General features: G+C 39.4%; 1 pseudogene; it reads right to left on the reverse strand.

The window, feature by feature from the left end:
- Window positions 1–205: 205 nt before the first annotated feature.
- Window positions 206–842, reverse strand: LOC118718566 (annotated as a pseudogene).
- Between the last annotated feature and the right edge of the window lie 8,246 nt (window positions 843–9,088).

Consider the following 9,088-nt stretch of genomic DNA (forward strand, 5'->3'; position numbering starts at 1 on the left):
AGGAGAGAGAATCATTGATTGGCTGTCTCCTGCATGCCTCACATTGAGGATTGAGCCTGAAACCCAGGCATGTGCCCTGACCAGAAATTGAACCGTGACCTCCTGGTTCATAAGTCAACGCTCAACCACTGAGCCATGCTGGCAGGCAAGTCTGGAGATTTTTAATACACTCTGTAAGCCCTTTTTTTTTTTTTATCTACTTCAGTTACATAGTGTATATTTGACTTTGTTTTTCTTCTAGGGTTTTTAAAGAAGTCTTAAAAACACTAGCAGCATGACTCAACTTCTTCAAAGTTCTTTTTTTTGGGGGGGTGGGGTGGGGGGTTGATACCCTAAGAGTGCACTATTTTCTGAATCATTCTTCAGTTCCATTCCAGTTTTCATCCGTTAAGTCTTCTCCAAGCACAGCAGTCCAATATTGCATCTTTAGCAAGTATTCATTCAGAAATTTGATCTGATTTTATCACATAGAACTTGTTTTACAGATATTTTGGAGTCTTCAGATGTTATTTTCTGTTTATTAAATTCACTCACTTGTTTGTTCCATTCTTCAGTTTCTTGTAAAAGCTGTTTCTGGCTTTCCTGAAGATGGAATTTTCATTTAAAACATCTTTTTAGCTATCTTAAGTCAATCTTTATTCATTTGAAACAATTTAAAGGTCGTTTGGCTTCCGTTACTTGAGAAATGAGGATTTTGGTTCATCTTCTAAGGACTATATCCTTTTTGAAATATCCACCATTGATTCTTTTTCATAATGTTTAGATTTCTCTTCATTTTTTTTTCTTTCTAGAAAGAGTATTTCATTCTCGAATTCAGGTTTGGAACTGTTCTCAACTCCCATCTTCTGAGCATTACAGTAGGGCCCAAAGACTATTCCAAACTACATTTTTATTGAAAGCAACTTCTGTAAGAAGCCTGGGGAAATTACAAGGGGAATGTTTGCCATCTGCCTTTGCTATTTCCTTTCCAACTCTTTCATTTTACCACTCTTAAGAAGCTAAGTCATCTTTCATAAAGCCTTTCCCTTAGCTGATTGCCTACACTCCCTTTTATTTCCCATTTCCTAAACTTAGCTGGGTTTCTGTTACAGTTTTGCAAACACCATTCTCCTCTAGGTGCCAAGAGAAATTGGCCAGAGGGTTAATGTGTTAATGGTGCTAGTGGGTATGTGGTTAACCTTCTCAATCATTTACAGTCAGTAGCCATAGGACCCATGTCTCACTCCTTCCCCTCCCCACAAAGTACTTACTGCCAAAAAAACCTGTTGTTTTCCTTAGAGGTTGAGGGGAGGTGAGAAACCAGGAAGCTGAGATTTCTGAGAGGATCTGGAAAAAAAGCAAAGATCATCTATATGCTGTGAAGTGGTTTTCACACACAACTGATAAGTCATGCTGTTCTTGAAATTAAGATGTTGGCATTGAACAAGCACAAAAGCAGACTAAATATATGATTGTCTCAGCCTGATTAACATCCCAATGGCCTGAACAATAGATCCGCATAGTGAGAAGGGCTACGGTATGCTTGGTCTTGTCTTGCTTGGGAATATTGTGAGACCTAGTCAATCAGTATAAGAAAAATAACTTGAAGGTGAAGTCTATCTGAGAGTACTTAAAGAATTCTTCCAAAACATACAGATTTAATGAAAAGAGGAAAAATTGAGTACAGATAACACCAACATTGAAAAACAAAAACTGTTTCTAGGGAAGCAGCAATATTTTCCTTTTTAATACAAGCAGAAGGTAACAGTGAACTTTGAGAATTCCAATCCTTGAACTCAAGAGTCAGGAGTTGAGTAAATTCTCTTATTTTTGTAGATTTAACAAATTAACTCTGAAGTCTGTTTTTGGGGAAGCTTGCACATTCTGAAATAACAGATATTTGCAGCTCAAAATTTTGCATTTCCTAATTACTTTTCTATAAAAGTCTTCTTTGTTTTTCATTATTATTATTACAGAAAAAAAATGCTCATGCCTCATAATTTCAGAGAGCATTGATAAACAAAAATAAAAGCAAAAAGACAGATAACTGCATCCCCTTAGTACATAGGCTGACTGTTTCAGTTATCATGTTGGTATTTGTCCTTTGAGATTTCTTTTCAGAGAACATTTTCCTCTACAAAATAGAATAATGCCATAAATTCTATGTGGAAACATGCCTTTCTCACTGCCCAATGCATCTTGAGCATGTTTGCAGGTCAGCAATGTACTGCCAGTGCTATGCAGTATTAGGGGCTGCATTCTCAGCCAAGCACTGAGCAAGACTGGCAGAATTCCTGCCATGATGAAGCTGATAGTTTGGTGAGAAAGAAACAAGAAACTGTAATGCACCACACAGCGATATAGAACAGGTGTATGATAGAACCATGCATGCATGGCTTTTTGGAAGGAGGAGTACTGAAGCTGAAACTTGAAAGTTAAGTCAGAATTAACCAGACCAGGATAGCAGGAGGGTGTTGCAGGCAGAGGGGGTCATACTGGCATTAAGGTTTTGTGAGGAAAAAAGCATTCTGGGCTCAGAAAATCAAGCGGAGGACAGTATGCATGTGACCAATGAGTTAGGGAGGAGGGTAACCAACTACCCAGTCCGGTCAAATGTGAGATAAGCACTGTAATATATGACCAGGTGCTCCGATTATACCCTAGATGCTTTGAGAAGCTGTGAAAGGTTTGAGCAGGAGAATGACCTTCAGATTTGGGTTTTGGGAAGATGACCAGGATTAGAACTGACGTGTAGAAAGGGACTTGGTTGGGCCCAGAGTATGACAATGACACCAGGGAAGATGCCTCTATAGAATTTGAAAAGTAGAGATACTTCCCCATTCCCTCCTTCTCAATTATTTCAGAAAATCATTTGCATGTCGTTGGAAGGAATTTTGAGTCTTATTGCCATTTCATTCAACAATGGGAATGTTAACTCTTAAAACTTCTGATTCTGCATTAGGCCAATTACTGGGAAAATGGGTGAACAGTTATATATCTATGTGCCAAAGAATGAAGCTTTGAGAATATAATATTCAGGCCTATAATGCCATAGAATAGCTAGGCCTTAAGGTTTTGGAGACCCAGAAGAGCATCCTTTTGAAATATTTAAGAGTTTTTCAACCAAGCTGAGGATTTTTCACCTAGTAATCCTATATAATAAAAGGCTAAAATGCAAATTGTCCCCTCCACCCAGAGTTTGATCAGGAGTTCAACCAGGAGGCGTGTTGGCTGGCCACCACCGGGGCTCCTCCTCCCAGCTGGCCTGGCCCAATGGCCTTGATTGGGGCAGGCCAGCTGAATCCCACTCAGGCACAAATTCATGCACTGGGCCTCTAGTATAAAATAAGCAAAGACTAACATATTTGGGATTTTTGGAAGTTTATCCTAAACTAGAAATTATCATGATATAGAGGAGTTTTTTTTGTTTTTACAGGTGCATTTTACAATCCTAAGTATTGATGAGGAGTGGTTTACATAAGTGGTAGCAATTTTAAGAAAAATAAGAAGGAACATTTCATCTTTGCTTTGAAATGATTTCCTAGAAACAAAAGATTGGATTAATTTTAAAAAAATTTCTATGGCAACTTCTGGGGTGCTTTTATGAAAAGTCAGAATAACCAAGAATGAGACACCATGAGATGGAGAGGACCATATATTTAGACTTGATAGGAATCCTGAGGTAAGGGTATGTCTGGATACCCACTTAAAACAATGGCAGCTTGCAGCTCTGCTAATTACTGGCTCTTGCCTATCTGTTTCTGTTAGAATTACTAAGCAAAAAGGTATTGTATTGAACCTCTGCATAACAGGAGGGAGAATTTATGGAGGATTAACTTTCTTTCATCTTTTTTACCTTTAAGTAGAGGAACAAGTCTAACAAAGCGAATAAAAGGGAGGTACTTTCTTAAAGGCTTTGAAGTTTTCTTTGCAAACAGAGTTGAATTGATTTGAGCATTTTCCCTTCAAAGTAAGAGCCCTGAAAGCAAGTTTTCTTTATACATTCCTTGCTCTTTGTGAATCAGCAGAGGTTATACAGTAAAAAAGAGGATCTGATAAGGAGTGGGAGCAAGCTAACCCTTTAGAATATTGGTAAATGCTGAGGAGCTTATAAAATGACAGTTTCTATAACAATTAAAAAGTCCTCCTTTTGCACCCTGAAAGTATGAAAACCTTGGGATGGTGATAAGGTTAACAAAAAACAACAAAATCCAAGTAGTAATACAACCCTAAATGTCTGCATCCCATTGCTATTTATTTTTTAAAATATATTTTTATTGATTTCTGAGAAGAAGGGAAAGGGAGAGATAGAACATCAATGATGCATGAGAATCATTGATCGGGTGCCTCCTGCATACCCCACATTGGGGATTGAGCCCACAACCTGGGCACATGCCCTGACCAGGAATTGCACTGTGACCTCCTGGTTCATAGGTTGATGCTCAACCACTGAATCACACTGGCCAGTCCATCTCAATGCTATTTAAATTCAGCTAAATGCTGTCCAACCGTGGGGCTTTCTATGTTTTAGTATCTGAAGAGGGACACACAACAAAATCATGTGTAAGATGTTTTAAAATGACCAATATTGATGTCTTATGTAAGTCACCAGTTTTGATGACCACTCCACATTCAGGATACTCTCCTAATTGAGTGTGTACCCTGTAGTGGGATTAAAGCAGCCTTGGGGCCACTGCAGCTCAGCCACTTATCAGCTTTCGTACTGGACAGGCTTTCTGGGACTCAGTTTCCTCATCTGTGCAATGGAGGTATCAATGGGAAACAATTCAGGAAGCTACTTGGTGTAGGGAGTTAATGAAGAGATACACTTTACTTTCTGTGCCTTTGAGATACTTTGCCTGCATTTTATTTTACTAAGTAGGAAAAGAGAATATTTGGATTCAATGAGACCATGTATGGAAACAGCCCAGCTCACATCTCTGGGAGGGCTTTGGAAGTGCTCTTACCTGGACAGCTGCTGGCCTAGGTGCCGGCATAACCACAGGACCTGCCTGGGCTCACCTTCTCTTGGGGTAAATTGAGAGGTGTCAGGCCCAGATTTTTTACAGACTCTGATGTTCGAATCTTAAAAGCAAGCAGGTACTTTACTCAGAGTTGAGCTCTGGAGAACCAGAAAGGATTGGGAGCTTTTCCTGCTGGCTGGAATCAGAACGGGAATCCAACACACGTGAGACAGTAAGCTTTGCCTGTGGTCCCCTCGGCGCTCCTATGGGAGGACACCCTTTGCTGGGGAAACCAAAGCAGCAATCGTTCTGGCTGAGCTTGGTGGCCTCATCTCTGCTGGTCCTTCAGTGCGTAAGGCTTTCAAGCTCCAGATTTTCTTCTCACTTTTATCATCCCGCCTCTCCTCCTATGTATACATATGCATGCAAAATTTAATGTAATGCCCTGACTGGTTTGGCTCAGTGGATAGAGCGTCAGCCTGTGGACTGAAAGCTCCCAGGTTTGATTCCAGTCAAGGCATGTACCTTGGTTGTGGGCACATCCCTAGTGTGGGGTGTGCAGGAGGCAGTTGATCAGTGTTTCTCTCTCATTGCTGTTTCTAACTCTCTATCCCTCTCCTTTCCTTTCTGTAAAAATCAATAAAATATATTTTAAAAAATTTTAATGTAACGCCCTTTCGTTCTACCATTGATGAGATGGCATAGCAACTTAATACTTGTTTAGATTATTAGCCTATGGTAAAATTGGTTTCTCTTTCTTCTTTTGAATCCTCACTTTAGGATATGTTCATTGATTTTGGAAAGGGAGGGAAGGGGAGAGAAAGAGAGAGAAACATCAATGTGAAAGAGAAATATCCATCGGTTGCCTCCCATATGTGCCCCGACCAGGAATCGAACCCTAAACATTTTGGGTTCACTCCAGCCAGCTGAACCACCCAGGCAGGGCTGAAACTAATTTCTTTTTACTCGTTTTGACTCAGGTCATTGTGACCAGAGTCTCAGGAGAACCTTACTGTATGTCCCCAAGGAGCAATGATAATATCCGCTAATTCATTGCTCACAGTGACTTTTTAGGACACAACTACTGAGCATAATGAGAATTGACATGCATGTGTGCATGTGTGTACACAAACTTATGTACAGAATACACACACATAAAACCATCTTCAATGAAAATAAACCTAATTGAGAAGGTAAAATATAGAAATAAATAAGGCAATACAGATGGAAGCATTTGAGAGACGACTTCAAGAGACTGTAACAGCTGAAGCTGGATAGAGTGTCGGCCAGGGGACTGGAAGGTCCCGGGTTCGATTCCGGTCAAGGGCATGTACCTTGGTTGCGGGCACATTCCTAGTGGGCAGCTGATCGATGATTCTCTCTCATCAGTGTTTCTAACTCTCCATCTCTCTCTCTTCTTCTCTGTAAAAAAATCAATAAAATATATTAAAAAAAAAAAAAAAGAGAGAGAGACTGTTACAAACTGACAGCTGACTGGAGAATGAGTTAACCTTGATATCTGAGTAAAGCTTTCCCCTGCGATGAAATGGAACAATGACACCCACTGCTTGGCTAATTTCTCCTTACTTTTCAGTACAAACAAAGCTGTGTTCAAAATAAGGATAAACATATCCATGTTAATTTTATGTAAGAATAATTTCCCTAATAGCAGAGAGCGTGTTTCTTTGATCTCTGCCTGCCATCTAGGCCCCCAAACTGCTGCTTAATGTCCGTTGTAGGGCTTTATGTTCCCTGAAAGTGACAGATCATCCTGTTTGTACTCCACATCGAATCTCTATGTCTGCCAAATTGCAACTTTTTTATTTTATTTTATTTTATTTTATGTTATGTTATGTTATTTTATTTTATTTTATTTTATTTTATTTTATTTTATTTTATTTTATTTTATTTTATTTTATTTTATTTTATTTTATTTTATTTTATTTTCCTATTTAGCAATGGACCAAAGTATTGATGTGAAGAGTTTAAAGCCAAAATTTGAACTTCAGAAATTCTGGCAGAAGCTCAGCCAACTGCCAGTTTTCCCCAACTTCTTCCTTGATTTTAACACCTGGGGCTTGTAGAAGAGAGAACGCACAGCCACACGATGAAGCACTGAGTCCATTCATTCGAAGTGTCTTGGACCTGATCAGTGATCCATAGGCTTTGTTTATGGCGGGGTGGGGGGCGGGGTGGGGGGCTAAATCAGCGATTTCCCATCTCTTTCATCTCATGGCACACAGAGACTAATTACAGTGATACCAACCTCTAGAATTGCTAATATTAAAATAATGATCTATCTGTGGAAACAAATGGACCTGCCAATGCCACGTGTGGGATAGGATATAGAGGCACTGGCCCTGGCCAGTGTGGCTCAGTTGCTTGGGCGTCATCCCATGTACTAAAAGCTTGGATTCCTGGTTAGGGCACGTGCCCAGGTTGTGGTCTTGACCCCCGGTAGCGGGCGTGCAGGAGGCAGCTGATCAATGTTATACTCTTGAATGAATGTTTCCCTCTCTCTCTCCCTTCCCCTTCCTCTTGCTAGATATTAATTTTAAAATCTTAAATATAGAGAGAAGATGGAACTCTCATACATTGCTGGTGGGAATGCAAAATTGTATAGGCACTTTATTTTTTTTACTTTTTTGTTTTTTTATTTTTTAAATATATTTTATTGATTTTTCACAGAGAGGAAGGGAGAGAGATAGAGAGCTAGAAACATCGATGAGAGAGAAACATCAATCAGCTGCCTCTTGCACACCCCCTACTGGGAATGTGCCCGCAACCAATGTACATGCCCCTGACCGGAATCGAACCTGGGACCTTTCAGTCCGCAGACCGACGCTCTACCATTGAGCCAAACCGGTTTCAGCTGTATAGGCACTTTAGAAAAACACAATGTATGGTTTAATTTATATGAAATCTTAGAAATGGCAAAAAACTATTGTGCCAGTCTGTGCCTGGTAGTTGTACAAGTGTATACCATTGCCAAAATTCATCCAACTTTACACTAAAAAGGGGGGAGCTTTATTGTATGTAAATTATACCTTAAAAAATAGGGGGGAAAGTAAATTGGTGATATTTACATTGGAACAGTAAATGTTGAGCAACTATTTTCTGCAGTAAATGGTGTAGCAGTGCAGCTGACCTGCCATCTAATTGGACTCTTAGGCTTCTTTGCCCCCCATTAAAAAAAATCTTTATTGTTGAAAGCATTACATATGTCCCTTTGTCCCCCATTGACCTCACCTACCTCCGCCCCCTGCCCTAGGCCTTCACCACCCTAGGCACCCATTTTTATGGTGGTGGTGGTGTTTTTCAGGCATGTTTTAAAGAAAATAATATAAATCTTTGAAGTATCTTTATATAATATAAATATTATATAAATCCCTATGAACAGTCTATACATCCACACCAGTTTGCTAATATGTGATTAACGATTTAAGTTGGAAAATAAAGACAGACTAATGACTCCATATATTTTACTTTCTTTGCTTTAAATATGTGTGCTGTTGGCTAAAGCACTGAAAATACACTGAAAGAAAGAACACTGATAAAATATTGTACTTGCTTCACTGAGGAATATGAAAATCAAAGCTTAATTTGACAGATTAAATATTGTTCGTCCAACAATAAATAGTGGTGTGTTCAAATTGTGACCTTTTTCTCTTGGGTCTTTGAAACTTGAGATCCACTTTGATTTTTTGAGCCAAAATGTCAGTGCATGAGAATATTGCCAGAATTAAACACCAGTAGGACTAAGGAAGTCTATACATCAATAGGGGCCCAAATTGTAAATCTCAGTGGGCAGAGACGGTTTTCAAAACACAATTTCTGAAAAATACTTTGTATTCCTGATGTACAGTGTGGTGCATTAGGCAGGGCTTAGGAATCTGATATCCAGTAATGATCTATCTGTGGAAACAAATGGACCTGTGAATTTAAATGTCAAAGCACTCCCTTCCCCCACTCCCCGGCCTTCTCTCCCCCTCCCCCCTCCCCTTTCTCTTCTTATGGCTTCAGGATCTCTTGTCCTCTGATTTCACTGATGTTAATTTCCCCCAAATCTGATATATTCTTATTTATATATTCCATTAAATGATAATAAAAATTTTGGTAAAATAAGTTTGCAGATGGAAGTATGA

This window comes from Pipistrellus kuhlii, unplaced genomic scaffold (genome assembly GCF_014108245.1).
Source record: "Pipistrellus kuhlii isolate mPipKuh1 unplaced genomic scaffold, mPipKuh1.p scaffold_m20_p_14, whole genome shotgun sequence".
In the NCBI taxonomy this organism is placed as follows: domain Eukaryota; kingdom Metazoa; phylum Chordata; class Mammalia; order Chiroptera; family Vespertilionidae; genus Pipistrellus; species Pipistrellus kuhlii.